The sequence below is a fragment of the Thunnus thynnus genome, chromosome 2 (genome assembly GCF_963924715.1).
Source record: "Thunnus thynnus chromosome 2, fThuThy2.1, whole genome shotgun sequence".
NCBI lineage: Eukaryota > Metazoa > Chordata > Actinopteri > Scombriformes > Scombridae > Thunnus > Thunnus thynnus.
Window position 1 is genome coordinate 24117223 of NC_089518.1, and position 19871 is coordinate 24137093.

Here is a 19871-nt window from a genome sequence, read left to right on the forward strand (position 1 = left end):
TGCTAAGCAATCAATTTTTTTTTGCTGTATTCACAGTTTTCAGGCTTATTGGCTCAGTTTGTCAATTTAAAGCAATCTAGCCATTTTCCCGAGGTGTACAAGTTAACCACCTGAGGGCTGGAGCAATAATGTCAGTTTGATACAGATCTTGTAATTACGTTCCACAGCACATATAAGTTATTACGAACTGACACCATCAATGCTTCTCCGGTGCGAATGGATTTTTCCATGATTGCTCAGCGGACAGCCAAAGATAACCTCAGTCTCAACCTCATTTCAACCTAAAGATGATGAGCTCTATTTTGGTTGGCCTGATTAGCAGTTTGCGTTTATCTGGGGCTTCCATGACCCAATCTGATATCTAGGGCTGTGTCTGTGTGTGGGTGTGTGTGTATGTGTGTGAGTTTAGGTCTGCTTGGACTCCCCAGTGAGAGCTTTATATAATGTGTTTCACACCAAGGACAAAATATGAATGTGTGTGTGTGAGGGAACACGTGATCAGGCATATGTGTATGGCTTTACATGTAAATTACTTAACTCACGTGTGTGTAGCGTGAGAAGAAGGCCACAGTCCAACATCAGATGGAGTGAGAATATCTAATGTGTCACATGTAACTCTCAGTCTCTCTCTCTCCGGGTGGGTCAGTTGAGGCCAGTGTAATGATTGCTGCAGTTTTCATTACAAGCTTCTGTCATTGACGGGAAGAAAGGAACTGAAGCAGAGGCAGCGGGGAGCACAGTCACCACTGCCATCTTCATCAATCACAGCAACAACAAAAAAAATAACTGTCCTATAATTTAGCTAAAACTATCCCTAATAAAAAGGAAAAAAAAGTGTATTTTTAATAATACTGTTACATGTCCTTTAGTGTCGTAAATCAAAGTTGAGTTAGGTCCTTACTCATAGCCATAGCTTGCTGTCACATTAGATCATCTTAAATAATGATATCACTGTATCTCCTTATGAGCAATTTCCTTTTACTCCTGTCTGGTGGATAATGTAATAGTTTATGTGCCTCCAAAGATGTCTAAATGAAATATGTGTGTGTTTCAAAAAAGGAAGGTGAGCATTTGTTGAGCTTAAGTAGAATTACTGTCACGCTGACTGGTATTCTAAGGCCTGGGCCACACTGCCTACATCTACCTGAGCAGCGCGTGTGCGTTGCTGAACTGCTGCAGCTCGTGTGTGTCCACACAGACAGCGTTGCTGCTGCAGCGCTGCTACTGCCAGCGCTATGTTTCTACCTAGAGTTTGACTTTGATAATGGCAATAATAGCATGTTTCATATCATGTCATAATAAATTTAATTTATGTTTAGTTTATACAGAAAAAGGTTAAGTAGTGTGTGTTCAGCTGTGAAAATAAATAAATATGTGAGGTGAAAATGACTTTCTTCCTGCTGGGCTTGGTGGGGTCTGGTTGGTGCTACTTCTGCGTGAGCCACATACACTACTCACACAGGACGTGTTTTTTTTATTGTTTATATTGATTATTCTGCCAGTTAATCCCCCGCTGTCACCGCTCCAAGTGAAGAAAATCCCTCCACGGTGACACCAAGTTCCTCAAATGAGACAGAGACACTCAGATAAACAAACCTCCAAACTGACTATCAGGAGGGAAACTGACAAGAAATAAGGAAAATAACAACACCTAATCTTTGTCTGGAAGCAGGTAAAACAACAAACAAGAGTCCCGGTTGGAACTAATATCACAGAAAGCAAGCAAGAGTCAAGAAAAGAAGCTCCGTGTGTCACCGACTCTCTGTGCTGGAGTTCCCCACCAGAGAGGCTCTTTGCCACAGTGTGCACCATGCAGGCTGACCTGCAGTGGTGACACCTTATATATTTTACAGGTCTGTGACGTATTCTATAGATATAGACATTGAAATTATAGTGAAAGGTGTAATGTTGCTGACATGATGTTGATAGGACTATCAACCGATCATTTTCATTTTCTATTTTTGCTGAGAACTACATGCGTCACACGGAAAAAAAAAAAAAAAAAAGATGAGCTGCAGCCACGCGTGAGACACAAGGCTCACGTGGGCTGTGTGGCTGCTCTAACCTGTTAATATGGGCGCCGAAATGAAAAGCAAGAGGTTCTGTGATGCACACACGCTGCTTATGCAGGCAGTGTGTTCTAGGCCTAAGGGCTGAAGGGGTCTTTTGGCTTTGACGTACATATTTCACATTGCGCCGTATACACAGAGCAATTATAGTTAAGTTGAGTTTGAGCCGATGTTGAGATGAAGATGAACAACTGACAAATCACGATGCTGGAAACAATATATACTGAGTAAAAGGACTCACTGACAGCGACAGATGGAAACAGTGAGAGAGGGAAACAGAAAAGAGTTAAGAAAGAGATTTAGGATCTGAGAAAGGAGATCAACAGAGTGAGTGAAATAGAGAAATTGCAGTTGGAGCTCAGTGGGTGGTCTGGCTCTATACTGTCAGCTTTTCATGATGCAGCAGTATCAAGAGTCACACGTTTCACCTCTAGCAATAGGAAGAAAGCAAAGTAGGAAGGAAATTAGAGGGGGGTGGGGTTGAGGGGCTCACCGGAAGCAGAATCGCATGAAAAGGGGGATCAAAAACATAAAGGGAGAAAGAAGAAAGTAAAAGAACTGGATTTTCAATGGCAGAAGTAGTAAAGGATGGTAAATGGCAAAGAAATGCAGCTGTTTGAAGTCTTGCGGGGTAGCAAAAAAGGAGAAAGGAAGAAGAAGAGAGCAAAGAGCAGAGGGGAAGGGGATTAGAGAGCTACACCCATAGCTGCATTGCATAATGCATGCGGTGTGATTTGGTGCATGTAAACGGTCGGTGAATCTTTTATAAGATCAGGTTGACCGAGCGATATCATGTGGGAGAAACAAAAAAAAGATGGTGAGAGTGGACAGAGCAGAAGGCATGGATGTGGAGGTAAAAACTTGGGAAAAGGACATGTTTTATTAAATGTGTGTGTGTGTGTGGGCGCATTTGTTTGTGTGTTTGTGGTGGTGAGGTAGACAGAGAGTAAGAGACAGAAAAAGAGAGAGGTCTGAGATGTTGTGGTTAAGCTCTTTGTGTGGATGGAGGCACTTGCTTTCAGCAGCAGAAACAAACGTTTTCACAGAACAGCAAGCAAGTGAATTGGGAGATTATACAAAGCCATCTACAGAACAAGCTTCTACTTCAAATAAATTACAGCTTTTAAAAGTTTTATAAAGATGCCTCTGTAGATTGTCTGAGGGACAGGCAGATAGGCTTGATAGTTCTGAGATTGCAGTGTGTACAATGTCTGTTTATGTGCTTCAAATTTTTCCTAAAATGACTGGAAACTTAACAAACCAGGGCAAATAAATCTGACTGAAACTGGGATTAAAACCATCAATCAAATTACAGTTCCATACAATTTTTAGATATTCAGTTTGTTCTCTCGTTTTCATTGTCCCTCCCTCTGTCCCCTAATCCCTAATCTTGGCAAACCTTTAGGATTTAGGCCCTTAATCTGCTTTGAAGGTGTGGATGGACTTGGATAACTTAAAATAATATGACTGAATCTTCAATCCTCTTTAAATATTTGAACCTTTGTTGACATGTCAAGATATTTTGGCTGAAAAGGTATTCTACACAGTGGTACATTTTAAACAAACCATACTGGGCCTTGGCCTCAAAGCAAAGTCCAATTTCTCAAAAAAGTTTGAAAGAGCTTAATCACATTCTGAGTTGGAGAAATAACAGACACAGAAAGGAGTAGCTGCTATAAGGATGTCGTGGCGAGAGACAACCATTGCATTCTTTTTTGCTTTATTTAAATGCATCTAATATTGCTGAATTGTAACTAGTGAGTGTAGGAAATAAACTTTGAAATCGCAGTGTATCTTTATAAGATCTACAACCACGATGAAGACATTTCAATTTTTGACAAGTAAACGCACCAGACTTGGTTTTCTTTCATCACAATTTCAAACCTCATTACTCATCAGGGCCTTTGCTGCAGATAACTAGAGCTCGGCAGAATTTCCTAAAAGCTGCAGAAGACTTTGGTTCAATGAGTCCACATAGAATTCCCCACTGAAAGAAGAAAACTTCACCTGTAATACGTCTCGTTATATTGTCAGTTTTGTTGGTGCTTAATCACAGAAGTCATATTTTTCACCTAACCTGCCAACACTCTAATTTTCATCCTTGGGAAAAAAAAAAAACTCATACTAGATAAAGCAGCAGTGTTTAGTAGTACTGTAGACACACATTTTAAATGATTGGGATTAGAACTAGCACAGTAAGATCCTTCTGTCAACCCTCATAGGTATGTAAATATTATATTTGATGGATAACACTCTCAAAACCTAAAAAAATGACCCACACTAAGTACTTCTTACAACTTATAACACAATTACTTACTGTGATTTGCAATTTTAGGAAAGAAATGAATGATGTTTATGACATTATTTGGAGCTTCAAATGACATCCACCCTCTCCCTGTCTCATCCCCAAACTATTGTGAAATCAATTTTACATCAAGCACACTTGTAATTTGAAGGTTTCCATATCAAAGCCTTGAACCTCTAAGGTAAAACTCTTGGGTGGGGAAATTGAATGAATCATGCTCTCCCCTGCCGCAGCGGTGCCCTTGAGTAAGAAAAGCACTTAACCCTCAGCAGCTCTGGTGGAGCAGCTCAGTGGGCCACAATAGAAGACGGTGGGTTGATCCCAAGTTTGAGTGTGTGTAACTGCGACTGACCCCGAAGAAGGAGCTGCTGCAGAAGATCAGTTTGCTCAACAAAACATTCTGAGATGAATAAATAAAGTGTAGGCTGTTGAAAAAATATTTCAATTTGCTGTACCCTCAGTTGAGAGGGTCAGGTTGTATTTCACTTTGCCGTCGCCACCTCGAATGTTAATTGATTCTTTAGACAAACTGCTCCACAGTGACTGCAAATGAGACTGTCAAAACCCATCACTGGAACTATGTAAGCATGTCCATTACCATGGGAGAAGCATGCATTTATGTGCAAAGGACTGAAGAAATAAAACATTTCTAGCTAGAGGTGAGCCTGCTTTATATGTCATACATACAGTACAGCCTCATGGTGAACAATGGTTTTATTAATCAACAAAAAAACATAAACAAATTTACAATGTGTTGTCTATTCATTGAATCCCTGCATGGAAATGGAGACAGAGTAAGAGGAAAGAAAAAGAAAACACAGCTCAACCAGGCAGTCATACTTTGCATGATTTTACCAGAAATAGGTCAGGTAGGAATAGCCTGGTAAAGAATGCATGATCATTCTACAATGAAGCCAAATTCAATTCAGCATTGTGCTCCGCACTTATTTCTTCTGTAATCACCTGAGGTGAAGCCGCTGTAGCTGTGAGGATGGTTTCTCATTGTTTTTCAACTGTAAATCCTACTGACTGCAGAGAGACTGACATGTAGTTTTCCCCAGTATGTTAAGACCCTAATCAGTATGAACCAACAATTTTAGTTGTTCATAATAATCAACTGCAGAAAATAAACTGAGAATCTAATGTGTTGTTAACTTTCCGAACAAAATTACATAGCTGTGTTTTATTATTTGCGTTGGCTTGCTTTGTTGTGACATTGCAATCTGCATTTTGCCTATGCACAAATCTGGATACTATGTATTTAGCCTAATTGCAAGGGAAGTAAGGTAAACTGTATATGTTGGGTAATGTGATAGGTAGGCTCTTAGACTCTAGTTTATATTTAGCTGCACATGGTGTGTAGTTTTAAGTGTGCATATGTGAGCATTGTGCAGATCATGTCTCTCTCCTTAGACTCAGAGGAATGCGTAAGGAAAGGATGAATGGAAATATAGGACAGCTGCCCAATGGCATAAAGCAGAATATTAAAAAAGAGTGGAAATGGAGAGGTAGGACAAGAAGCAAAGGATGTCTGGTAAAATAGTTCACAGGCAAAAGAAAAGTAAAAAATGAAGAAGCAGAAGATGGAATTAAGATAATATAGAACATACAGCACAAGGGAGAAGTGAAGAGAGTGTTTCCTTTACCCAACAGCCAAATATATAGATACAAGAAATAACAATTGCAGTGCAGTTGTCTGTACATCATAATATAAATGAAAAATCCTTATCTTGAAATTTGCTCATAACTCACTTCAATTCAAAATGAAATATATGTGTATATATGTATATATTCTAATTGAATAAAACTCAGACAAAAGTCAGCATACATCAGTAACTGGTATTATTTGGCCACCGTGACATCACAGGGAGCTTCATGTCTCACGGCACTAATACATAAGGCTGGAACGTGAGTGTGTGAGAGAAAAGTAGACATCAGACAGTAGCAGAGCCTGTGCTCTGTGCTGTGTTCAGTCAGGATGAAGATGTGGATGTGTGTACAATGCAAATGTTTAACAATAAACACAGTCTTTCATTGAAATAAAACTAAGCTTTGTTTAGGTATATGTTGATCATGCTTGAGCAGGTGCGAACATTATGGACATAAAAAACTGGAATATAAAGGGAAAGACTGCAGTCTATATGATGGCTGACTCACGAGATATATTTTTAGAATCTAGGGACAGAGAGAGAGAGAGAGTGAATAACATTATGCGATTTCAACAGTTTATCTTGCAAAGGGTCTATCAGGGACTACACTGACTATACAGCTGCACAGTCTTTCCACATCTCTCTTAGTAGCCAAAAGCAGCATTAAAATTCACCTTGAAAATTACAGTAACATGTTTTCATTAATTCAATCAAATGAAAGTTAACAAATGCAATAAAAAATGAAAGACAATCACATTTTATGTTGCAGACACATGATTACATATTGTGTCACTGAGGTAGTGTACGTCTGCGCTTTCAAGTCAACAGTTAAATTAGCAGTTGCAAAGCTAGCAGTGCACAGGGAAATTGGCACCTTACATTGGGAGGCAGTAGGTTAATAAAAATAAAAGCCAAGTTTGTTAATATGGTCTATTGTCCCACACCGGTGAGTGTTTTTTATTGATTTTATTGCCGCATCTACACAGATTTTTATTATTCATGAAATAGCATAAACAGGCATTGGTTAGTATTTTTCACTGACGTTACAATGCGAAAAACCATTTATAGCTTCAGTAAACAGTTACCCCAATACCCTCCTTTGTTGCACAGAGTAAGTTACCAAATCCCATTCATAAATCTGGCAAGTTAGCATGCCTGCTAGGGGAAACATTATATATTTTGTGAAACATTGTCTGCAAACAATTCTTGATTGTCAGTGTGTTAAGAAAACAGAAAACTTGTTTGTTCTATTTACTGCCTCCCTACAGCAAATGTCATTGTTATCTTCTCTATCAATTGTTTATTGTACGTGTCCGATCAAAAATGTGTTGAGTGTACCCCCATGTAGTACCCATTTCGTTGCTTTATTGGAAGAATGCTAACCATGATATTTTTAATATGAATGCCGCCTTCCTCACAGACACCCCCTAGTGTTTGTTGATACACACACCAACTATAGTCGCTTGTATTTAAATGCAAATGATTTTGAGTTCCCTCCTGTCCATGGACATCGTGGTAATATCACACCTTGGCAGCCAGGGAGTAGTGTACATAAAAGGGTTTACATGATTTTGGACAGGTCTGTGTGTGAATGTTAGCCAACTAAAACCATGAAAATTGCTCTTGGTGCTTGTGTTTGTGATAAGAGGTTATCTGCAGGCAAAAACACATGCACAGCTCCATTAGCTCCATCATTCCAACCACATCAGCACAAGCAGGTTTGTTTGGGGCCACAGAATTTCCAAACAGGTGCTATAAACTTTGTGCTGGCAAAAAAATTAGAGGCCAGAGTGTTCATACATAAAAAAATGTTATCATGTTGCTGTGATATTTTTAAAGGCAGTTTTAAAAACACAATGTAAATATGGAAGCTCATCCTTTGGCATCTTGTTTGCATTAATTGGAGGATTTGGGATGTGAACATTGTATAAATTAAACAACTCCACACATACGTCAGTTGATTTAATTGGGCAGAAAAACAATAGCAGTAGTAATATTTGTGTGCCTGCCATGTTGTTCTTTTTGGATCAGTAATGTGGAAGGAGGAGAGAGGTTCAAGGTTGAGTCAGAAAATAAAAGCTTCAGAGGAGTGGGAGGACAAAACTAGGTCTTCAGTGAAGAGAGTAAGACAACAGAGAGAATAAGAGGTACAGAAAAATAACAGAGCTCTCATAATATACAGAGACAAAGAAGATAGATACAAAGAAAACATAGGATTGGAAGGCAAGTAGTAAAACAGAGGGAGAGGCTGAGTGATGGATTTGGAAGGAGAAATTGAAAGCAAAGAAAATTTGGAAGGAACAAACAAACAAAAAGGGGAAATGAGTGATTCTGTGTAGAGTGAAAGCAGAGTGATGAAGTGCTGATGCATGGACTAAACAAAGAGATGAAGTCTGAACAAATCGGGGAGGCAGGAAAGAAGGAGGCAGGGGGTGTAAGAGATCTCCAGCAGGGGGCCACGTCATTGACTCAGTGCTGAAAGAGGTATTGGTCTCAATCATCCACTTTCCCCTCCCCTAATCTTTTTTTTTTTTTTTCTTTTGGCTCTCCTTCTATTTTCTCTCTTCCCCTGCAGACCAAGCAAAGAAAAGAGAAGCCTTGGAGATGTTCTTTCTTTTCAATAGAACATTTTACCTCTGTCTGGGAATTGGACATAAAACGCAAGCCTGTCTTGCAATCCTGCCATCTCTCTAATGTATTAAAATTATATAATTATATATACTATTTGACAAAAGCTTTTATCTACAAAACCCAATGTGATACACCAGACACTCTTCAGGGAAAAAGAGCGAGTAAAGCTCATGTGCATAGACACAGAAAGATTTAGAGCTGCTACGAAAAAGCAGTAGCTTGCATTCAGTTGTCTTGTATCCAGCACAGTATCCCCCTGTATCACTCTAACAGATAGTGGATTGTGTGTGTTTGGTATGTTAAAAAAAACCCCCGGAACAACCAGATTTTAGTTACCATTAGTCTGAAGATTAGATTGGGTAAAGTGTGTGACTTTAAATGCGGTCTGATCAGAAGACAGAAAAAAAAAAAAATCATACAGCAGGAGTCCTGTGAGTGACGAACAGCTTGTTGGTGAGAGTCACAGACAGCAAATGGCAAGGATTGTGCAAGCCAACAACAGGCTGCAAAGAGGCAAAAATTGGCAGAGTACTGCAGTATGGAATATCTTCTAGTCACTCCTTGTCAAATGTGGTCTATAGTAACAAGTAGATGCTTACATGGATTACTAAGTAGAACAGATAGGGTTACATTAGGCTTTTGGTGCTTATGTTGGGCTTACAGACTTATTCATTTAGTCTGCTTTTATGTCTTCTATATATTTTTCTCTATTGTCAATTGCTGAAATCTGTCCTTCTATTTTTGTAACTTCCTTTCAGGCTTCTGTCTCAACCCTTTTTTTTTAATCCAGCCATAAATCTGTTCAGACATTGTCTTTCAAACCATTTTTCTGCCAGTCTGTTCTCTTTCATACTCTAACCTCAGGTGCAATATGTTGCTTAGTAGTTTGTCATGTTGACCGTAGCCTGTGAAAACCTCCATTACAATAACCATATTCCTACCACAGCTGCTATGAACATTATTACAGCTACTAATATTGAACCTCTTGGTGCTGTCAGACTGGGCTTCTGGCTGGTTGTAAATGGTAAATGGACTGCATTAATACGGCGCCTTTCTGGTCTTCCGACCACCAATGGCAGAGGCTGCCATGCAAGGTGCCAACCTGCTCATCAGGAGTTCTAATGCTCATTCACACACACACACACACACACACACACCAATGGCACAGCCTTCGGGAGCTTCAGTATCTTGCCCAAGGACACTTCGACATGTGGACTGGAGGAGCCGGGGATCGAACTGCCGATCTTCCAATTAGTGGACAACTTGCTCTATCTCCTGAGTCACAGCCACCCAAAGCCACTGCTGCCCTTGTACTGCAAGAATGAGACACGAACATGAGCAAGTTGCAAATTTGCTTTTAATAATATGATCTGCAGCATCAGATTGTTGATTGAATATACCTGTACAATGCTTATGTTTGCTGTTCAAGTATATAAATAAATAATAAACATAGATGTATACATAAAATATCCTTCCACGCACACAAAATAAAATGGTTTGGTAGTTTCAAGGACAAACGGTAATGGACACAATAACTAATACCATTTACTTACAGTGTAGCCTGTCAACATGCCCTCTGTCTCCCTTAACGTGGCATTACATGACCAATGGGGTGTGTACCTGACCACATGCACTTTAGGCTTGTGTGGGTTGCGCATTGCTCTGTGTAAATGTCAGAGCGTGTAGATATATTCACGGTTGTATATACAGCATTTACATGTCAACAAATGCGATCTTACGCCCAGTCGTAACTCACATGCCCTGAACGCAACCAGCGCTTCCCATGAAGTGTTCCTGCTGCTCCCTAGTAAGTAATGACAACATAAAGCAAATTTACAACCATGCCACTCACATGAACGGGAAAGGGGAGCGCGCGCGCACACACACACACACACACACACACACACACACACACACACACACACACACAGATGTGCTAAGATATACTGTACGTCACCACGCTAAACATTGATCGTCTTCAGCTGTTTTTTGTCCAGCATCTAAGAGGGATGGATGGGAGCAGAGAAAGTTGAAGTGTAAGAGAAAGAAGGAGAACGGTAAAGGGTTAGAAAGATGAGGTTGACGGACGAAGGAGGAGAGGGAGTAGGAGGTCTGGAGGGAGAGAAAGAGGGACAGCGACCAAGCAGAAAGTATAGACAGAAAGAAAAAAAAAAAGTGTGAGACAGAGTGCCTATCTAGCCCCGCTCCATGAAGTTAATAAACTGCCCAAGAGCAAAGCATCATGGTCATCAATCATTCCAAAATGGGAAGTAGGAGAGGTGGAGTGAGGGGAAGAGGAGGGAGGAGGGGGAGCAGAATGTGACAGAGGGGAATGGGTCAAGGTCCAGAGGAGGAGAGGAGGAGTTGAGAGAGAAAATGGACAGTGGATGTTAAAGTAGAGGTGGTGAATAGCCCAGATATTTTGCTGACCTCTTCCTCATTCCCCACTCTGTGGGATGCCTCTTAGATGGCAGAGGAAGAGGAGGGACTGGAGGAGACAGAAAGAAGATGATGAGCAAGAGAGAGAAAGTGGATTAAGACAAGTGTGAGATACTAAAAATGGCTACAGGGGAAAAAAGTAAAATAAGAGTGTGCTAGATTAAAGGCAGGCATGTCAATGTGAAAGACTTTCATTTCCTTCCGTCTCTACCTTTAACAGCTACCAGACAGAACCTAGAAAACTTTGCATCTCACATTCACACAATGACTCACATCGGCCTCATTATCAACAGCACTCTCTCAATCTCTCATGTAGACAAACTTTCTGTGTGTTTTGTGTGTTCATATGTGAATGCATATGCCCTCCCGTCTCCCTTGCACTGTCTTTGTGTTCACCTCCCTGACACAGATTAATTGGCTTCTATAAATCTAGGTGGAGTACCAGTTGTCTATGTAATGAGCGGCGTGGAGTGAATAGGCGGAAAATTAGCATTAAATTGCACATCATGCTCTGGGTCTCAGTGTATGGCAGCTCACCTCGTTTGCTGAGTAAGAACAGCATGAGGCACAGATGTTTCATCTCATTTTGGAAAATATTTCTAATTCCTCTCATATTATTAATAACAAAGGACTTCTAACAACCTTGACTGAACTCCCCATGGTGTGTTATTAGCAAAGAACACAATTTAGTCATTGACATGCAAGTCAAACATTTCTGCCATTAAGATTAGCTGCTGTTTTTCCAGATATTCTGGCTTGGCTTTTGTGATGCTTTTCCATAAGTGCGCAAAGGATGTACAATTATATAATTATGCTTTTCTTTGCATCTATATGTGTGTGTGTGTGTGTGTGTGTGTGTGTGTGTTCTCTAGACATACAACATATTGATTAGACTACGCAAGACAAGTGATTGAATGAAGACCTTGGACTTCCCACGTTGCATGACCTTAAATTCAACAAAGAAAATGCTATTAAACTTTTAACATTATGGATTAAATGCCTTGCCAAAAGTTTATTCATTTATTTATGCATTTATTTATCCATTCATCCATAGGTTTTCTCAGATACAGACGAGATAGTCTTCTTAATAGTTGATGTGGCCTTTTAAAAGAATTTATGTGGTGTTCTCTCCCCACACGGCTCTCATTCATTCAGTCGGTTAAATGTAAAATGACACTAGTCTGCTATAACCCCAATGCCTCTCTTTGATGCTGAGTACCAAACAGTGATGGCCTGGCTCACTGCTATATTTGGCACATGACCAGACTCCACTTTTTCCCGGGTTTCTCCCGTATTTCAAGGCCATTTCCTAGCGCCTTCCCGTTTTGTTGTTTCTCCCGGGAAACTCCTGTAATTTGCATGGCTCTCAGACTTTGTTATGAATAATCATCATACACGGATCCATAAGTTGTGTATGTTTGTCAGACATTACCCAAGTTGCCAAATCGTCTATGAAACACAATCTACAGACACAATCTACACACTACATATAATTTCAACCCATCTGTCACCGCAACCTGGCAACCTGGCAACCCACAACCTGATTCAAGGGGCGTGTGTGTCCAAATACACCTGCATATTTAAGCAAACTGCGGTGTTTCTGTGATAAATTGATGTTGATGTTTGGTCGTAACATAAATATAAAAATACATATAAATAATTCTGGTTATTTACTTATTTACAGTCCATGTCATTTATGTCTAACAAACATGGGAGGAATTTTGTAAAAATGTTCACATATACTTTCATATTTGCAGATCAGGTCACGTTAACAGCCTTCGGGGTTTACAGTTCTTGTGAAAAAGAATCAAATGCAAATGCTGGACTGGCTGTTTAAAATGCAGACATTTGTGCACAATGGTTGTGAAAAAATTGCCGAGGGAGAGTGGAAAACAAAACAATTTCATTAGTGTTCCTCAAGGCATTTTCTCTGGAGTGATGCCTCCAGTTTGCTTAGATTGCTTCTCATAGAGATGTGCTATTTACAGCTCCTTTTACCGGCTTCAGGCCACCAGCTTACGTCATTGAGACAATGAATTAATCACAAACTGACTCCTGTTCTCATCTTCAGTCAGGAAAAAAAAAAAAATCCCTTATCATCTTCATGTCAGAGTTGAGCCTGTCATTTTCTGAATCTCTTTAGGTTTTCTTTTTTCATGACACAGGAGAAGAGAGAGGTTATTAATAAATGTATGAAATGGTGCAGAACTATCTCTCACTGCTTCTCTCCCTCGCTCTCTGCCTCCTCTCCCATTTTGTCCGATGCTCTATCAGGGCTCGAGTGTTGCCCTCACGGGACCAGTTTCTGGCTGCTGGTTCATTACAGCGCAGGTTGGTGGAAACTAGGAAACCATTATGGCTCAAATGGCCAGAGATGGAGCCAGGGAGATGGGCCATTGACTCACTGGTAAATTATTTTAGACTGTGTCTCCTCTCTAGGGAATACTTTTAGGGCAGTTTGTGAGTCTGTGTATGTGTGTTTAGATAGAGTTGAGCATATGTCTCCATTCACATATTTGGCTTGTTTTTTTATGTCTATTAGTACAACCACTGGGCAAAAAGCATGGCCTCATCAGAGCCAGTTGAGTCTCCTTTGTGTGTGTATGTGTGTTTGTGAGCTTCAGCGCCTGTGACGTGTGAACACTGGTGTATGAAACATCATGCATGTTTCTTCCCTCTGTCTGCAGATGCTGTATGAGATTGGACAAGCCCAGTCAAAGCCGTGCGGGATAAATTTAGCTCGTGCTAACACCCTTGGAGGCCTCTTAATAATTGAGAAGGCATCTGCTCCAATTAATGTGGCCCTCTAAATGGAATCCCTATTTAAATTTTCTCTAACTGGGTCACTCTCTTTCTCACTCTTCTTCTCCCTCTCTTTCTCCCTCTCTCTCTGTGGTGCAGTAAGGAAGAAAATGAGCTGCCTTCTACTTTTAAATGGTTTTTAGGGTTTCTGAAACATCATCTGGGATATTTTGCCTGAGGTCTCACAAGCACACACTCATAGACACTGTACACACAAACTGAAATAAAGTTTTGACTGATTTCTCATGTAGTCCCATTTTGAATGAGAAGGAGGGGGAATTGGGAACTTCTTTGAACTCTGATTTGGTTGAGAGATTTTGCCTATTAACTCAAAAACTGCATGGAGATTCAACCAGTTGGGCTTATTATGACTGAGTAAGCAGTTACTGAGCTTGCATCGATTTTGGTTAGTTACATATTTATCCTGTTAGAGCTCAAATTAGATGAAAACTTACTGATCTTGTCTTAATGATCTTCATAAAAACTTCTATCTGACAGATAGGCTTATGTTTATTTGGTTACATAATAATGTTTCTTGATGGAATTCAGTTGGGTCATGGTTCGTACATAAGTGTTTTACAGCTGATCAAAGAACTTGATCTATATATATGTGATGAGTAAAATGATTATCAGAATTATAGATGTAAAGTAATCACAAGCAGCTTAGAGTTTAGACTTAATCTGCACCTTCTTTTATTAGATTTCAGTGGTTGTACAGTTGGATTGTAGAATAGAAATATTGTAGGAACATAGCAGAAATATGAAGGTGGTTCTAGGAAATTTAAATCAGGTGTCCCAGAGGTGGCAAAGAGATGTCTAGAGGTGGTCACAATGTATCATTATGTGTGTGCACAGCACACAGAATTTTTTATATGCATTAATATTTTACTAATACTAGGTTAAAACATAAAGTAATAGGCTACATGCATACGTGATGGTCAGTCTCCTATTTATTTATTTATTTATAGTCAAGTAGGCGAATATTAACAATGACAAATAAATGGGACCTTTTTCGAACTCATTTACAAAAGTTGAGGCTATTAAGTAGTCACATGCTCTACCAAAGAAAAATACATTATGCAAACCCTGAGTTCTCTCTTCCTCTAAATGATCTCAAAATGACTGATCTGAATTATATACTATACTGTACATTATAGCATATACTAATATAATAATCTTTTTGGATAAAGAATAAAAAACAGGTTCTGACCATATTTAAGGCTGTTAAAGTCATGGACTTTGTTCTGCAGAACAAACTGCAAGGTGTTAGGCAATCCCTGCCATGGTAAACCAACATAACACCAATTTACAGGCTTGTTCTGTAAATTTGAGGAGACTAGCATGAAGGGACTGGATAAATGACATGCATCATTACAGAGTTAGTGTGAATGTGATTTTTGGACAAAGCAACAATTAACATTATCATCTTATGTATTACCATCTTCAGGTTCCTGAGCTTTATTATAATAAATAATGCTGATCTATAACTAAAGCTGTGCAAGTATGCAAGTGCGGTTGTGAATCTGTAACAAGCCATTCAAAGAGCTGATGGTAATGAAATAAGCTTGCAAGACAAGTGTGAAAATAACAGCAAAAATAGTGATTATTATGATAAGTCAATGTATGTTATGATTTGGGGAGGATATCAAGGCTCATGACTGATGCAGTAAGAAAACGATACCTTGTTGATGTGCAATCAGAGGTTATAGAAACATAGATGAGAGAACAGTGCAATGTCAACAATAGCACCAGCAGCACTTCTATGTGGAAGTTATAGGCATCTGTTTAACAAGTGCAGATATTGTACAGTATTTGTATTTATCTCTGATCTGGATTAAACAAGTGGCATTTTCATATCACCAGCACCTGTAATAATCATAATCCAGAATTTACAGACTGTGAGAGGAGGACATCCAGACGCAGACATCCAGAGACAACTCTAGAGTCTGATGGGTCCCCAGGCAGGAAATCCCACGGGGCCCTTCTGACCAACTTTCATTACCATTATGTTCCCCAGAACACTTATTAAATAATCAGATATTAATCCAAAAGCATTTATATAATCTAATTTAATTTAAAGAAACAAGATCAATGAAATAAGATAAATGTAAACAACTTAAGTATAAAGTAAAAAGGACTAATGTTAGCAGAAAAAACAAATTTAATAATCTTCTTATCTGACTACTTAACAGGTGGAAGTTGATGGACCTGATAAGAAAAAGTAACAACACATTGTCATGATGATTTTTAGAGGACATGCCATATGTTATCTGTGCCATCAGGATGTAATGAACTCACATTCATCAGGATCAGGTCCTGGAGGGAGGGCTGGTTTCCTTTTTTTTTTTTTGTTGATGATAGGAACTTCCCCAATGTCCCTGGGGAGAGATAAGGAATAGCTATAATACTAAGCAGCAATAGCATATTCTCGAAGTATATTCAGAATATATTCAGGCCTTTTTAATTTATATCATCCTATCATCTATTTTTAAAAATTTATTCCATTTGATTTACTTAACTTTAAATCAGTTTCGCAGACTGGTTTCACAAACCTTACCAAGCTAAAACTATTTAGTTTAGATTAGGTTTAAATCAGTCTCATATAATCTCAAGGTAATAGCTAGCGAGCTAAATTTTGTTAGCTTGCTAGATAACATTAGTCAAGTTCTTACCAACTCCTAAAACGTTAGCTAGGCTACATCTTACATGACATCATGTATCTTTGCTAACTAACTTTTTGGCTTACCATTTACTATCATCAATCATCATTTATCATCATTATCAGCTCCACTTGCTCCACTCCTGCTTTCTTTTCTCCTCGGACGGACGGATAACTCCTCTCCATTTTGCGTAATGCAAACAGTAGTTACCTGGATGTAACGTTGGTCACAGAGACACCAATGAGATGGGGCCCCTTAGGGGGGGGTTCCTAGTATTGGTTGTTGCTATAATGGTACCACAGTTAAGGGGGATTCCCACATTTTGAGACAGTGTGAGTCAACCGTTGGGGGCCCCTTCATGCCTCTGTCATCCATACAGGCACAGTGTCTTGGTAGAAACAAATGTGCTGGCCAAACACCCGCCCCACAGCGAGGTGGATGTCAGTGACATGGCAGAAATTTTGGGGTGGCATCTGGGGTGGCCAGTCAGATTGTAGGGGTGGCACTGGCCACCCTGGCCACCCCTTTAAAACTGCACATGGAAATATGATGGCAATGAGCTAGTGAACCATGGCCTTGTGCCAAAATGTTTTGTTTTAGATGCTAAAGGTCAAATATGATTTCCATATGCCCCTCATGGCTACAGTCCAACATGGTTTGCAAATTCTGACCTTTTTCTTGGATATATTTTTAATACAAATGTAAGTTCACAATTTGACCTAAGTTTGGCATTCAAATTTTGAAATACTCACAATCTCTTTAATAGAGGTTTATTTAGCCAGTCTTGTCCTTGTACATTACACCAGCTAATTAGAACTCTGTTTTATCTCAGTGTGTCGCTAAATGAGCTGGTCTTGCCCTCTCCCTGACTCCCTTCCCTCTTTGCTTTCCAGTGCAGTTAAGCACACTGACTAATTATAGCACCCTGCTTCACCTTGCTCCATCTTTATATGAACAGTTGCAGTATAAAGTTACAACTGTCGTGTAATCCCTGAAGGATTTCCTGAATTTGGGCTATCCCCTCCTGAGTCACACACTCTGTTTTGTCTGCATCCGTCTCTACATTTGAGCTTTTCATCTCTGACTGTGTGTTTCACTTTCTTTCTATTTTTCTGTCAATCTAAATGTCTCTCAATCTCTTTTTTTTGCGTCTGGCAATCTGTGACTTGAATCTGTTTGTCGACAGCGGGAATCTGGGGTGCCTGATTGCATGTGTGTAACTGTGTCTGTGTGTGAGTATGCATATATATTTGTGTGCTTGAGGGTGGGTGTGTGATGCTAAAAATAGCTCTGTGGGCCATAGCGACAGGGAGATCCAGTGTGCAGCTGGAAGCTGACTCATAAGGCGGGACACTTTACTAGATGGATAACACACTGCTCCTTCAACCTGCCCCACTGATTTCCATCCCTCCCTTTTACACTCTCTCTCGGTCTCTTTCTGATTCTCAGTCTCTACACTACTGTTGCTTTTACTGTCTCTTGCTTCAAGCATGTATGTGATACCCTACTGAAAATCTACCCACTATCTCCCTCAGCCCACACTCTCTTGATTTAGTCCAGCCTCACATATCACTCAGCATTCATTTTAGCTGTGCACCTCTAGAAGATGCCCCTGACCCTCATCATTCCTCCCGCGTCTCTAGTGCACTCAGTTTCTGTGTCCAGCTCTTTCAATCTTTTCTTGCTTCCTTCATCTTTCCTATTGGTTTATCCAAATACACACACACACACACACATACTCTTTAATCCTTACATGCACAATGTCAGTTACTGTGTCATTCAGGTTTTCAAACAACAGATAACAGACCCGGGGCTAGAAAGCAAAGGTATGAAGTATGGCATCTTAACAATATGGAAGAGAACAACAGAAGTGGACCAGTATAAGTAGTGAGCCGCTAATGAGAGAATGAGTTGCAGGTGAGGAATAGGCGGAGTAGGCCAGGTAACTGCGGGACTGATGAGAAGTGGGAACAGGTGTGTGGATGGGGAAAGGAGGGAAAGTCTGAGGGCATCTGGTGGACAGCTTGAGGATGGCAGGTCTGGGGAGTTGGAGGAAAGCGCATGGCCTGGGAGGAGTGAGCAGGGGCTGGAGACAGAGACAGAGAGCAATGCAGAGGGCTGGGGATGAGAGAGATAGGGCTGCAGAGAGGGACTGAGGAGCAGATTGTGACATTTCTATGTTAAGGTTTTTCTTCCACTGGTTAACCTGGAAATGAAAATGTCAATACCTCTATTTATTCCCTGAACATATATGATGACATCCAGTTTCATCCTGATAAGATTAGGCATTTAGTTGTAATCTAAAGATTATTTTTCTGGCATTTTTGCTTTTTATGATTCTGTGACCAGAGTCTAACTGAAGACATCACAGATACATGTTAGGCTGTTGTTTCATCAGGACAACTTACATTTCCAGTATTCCTTTCAACAGCTTTTCATTACAGCAGAAAGAAGCTGTGTTGTATTGCACAATATGATGGTGATAACAAGTGTTAGCAAAGAAAATAGCTTTTTCATATTGAAGTTGAGGATTATGCATAGATTACATATGTATTCTGTTTATTTATATCCACTTCTGTAGATTTATTTGGAATCCTATTTGAAGAAAACATATTACAAAAATGGCTTACAGTACAGTCAGGTATTAAATTCCACATTGCGAAATGTTGGCATATGAAGCGACAAGGGAAAGCGGCGTTGGAATAACGAGCGGAGAAAAGCAAAGAGGGAGATAAGGTTAGCTAAAGAGAGAGTGAAGTGAATGAGAATGAGAGTGAAAGAATGTCAAAGATTGGGGGGGAAAAAAAGAGAGTGAAGCAGAGAGCAGAGTATGTGTCTGACATGAATCTGTCTGCTTGTGTCACACTGGGTCTGGTGTCTTTTCACCTCTCTTGTGCCTCGGTGATGCAAATTGGAAAAGAAGTCCTAATCTGAATTTAGAATTCACTCCGACCTACATCTCGGCTCAGTTCTGTTTCATCCTCGTGTTAAAAACAAGACGGTGGAGGACAGTGAGAGAAGGGAGCAAACCAGACACAGAGGGGAAGAACCGAAGAGATTCAGAGGAGGAAACTGGCAGGAAGTCAGACTGTATGACTCAGAAGGGGGTAAAATCAGGGCTGAGGAGAAAGTAAATAACTCACTAAGATGGAGGGGTAAAGAAAAAGAGCGTAAAAGGGTTATGAGAAGTTCACATTATTGTGGAAAACCAGAGATCTTGATACAGTTGTTCTACAATGAATTGTTAAAGCTCTCCAACACACATGGTATTAATATATCAAATCTGATCTGCTCATGCTCAAGGTAATATACTTAA

General features: G+C 39.9%; 1 long non-coding RNA gene across 1 annotated transcript; it reads right to left on the reverse strand.

The window, feature by feature from the left end:
• Window positions 1-16095: 16095 nt before the first annotated feature.
• LOC137172268 (uncharacterized) lies at window positions 16096-18392 on the reverse strand. Its single transcript, XR_010924931.1, has 3 exons — window positions 18309-18392; window positions 16642-16765; window positions 16096-16273 (listed from the first exon to the last, which is right to left on the reverse strand). It is a non-coding gene; the product is annotated as an uncharacterized lncRNA (long non-coding RNA).
• Window positions 18393-19871: the final 1479 nt, after the last annotated feature.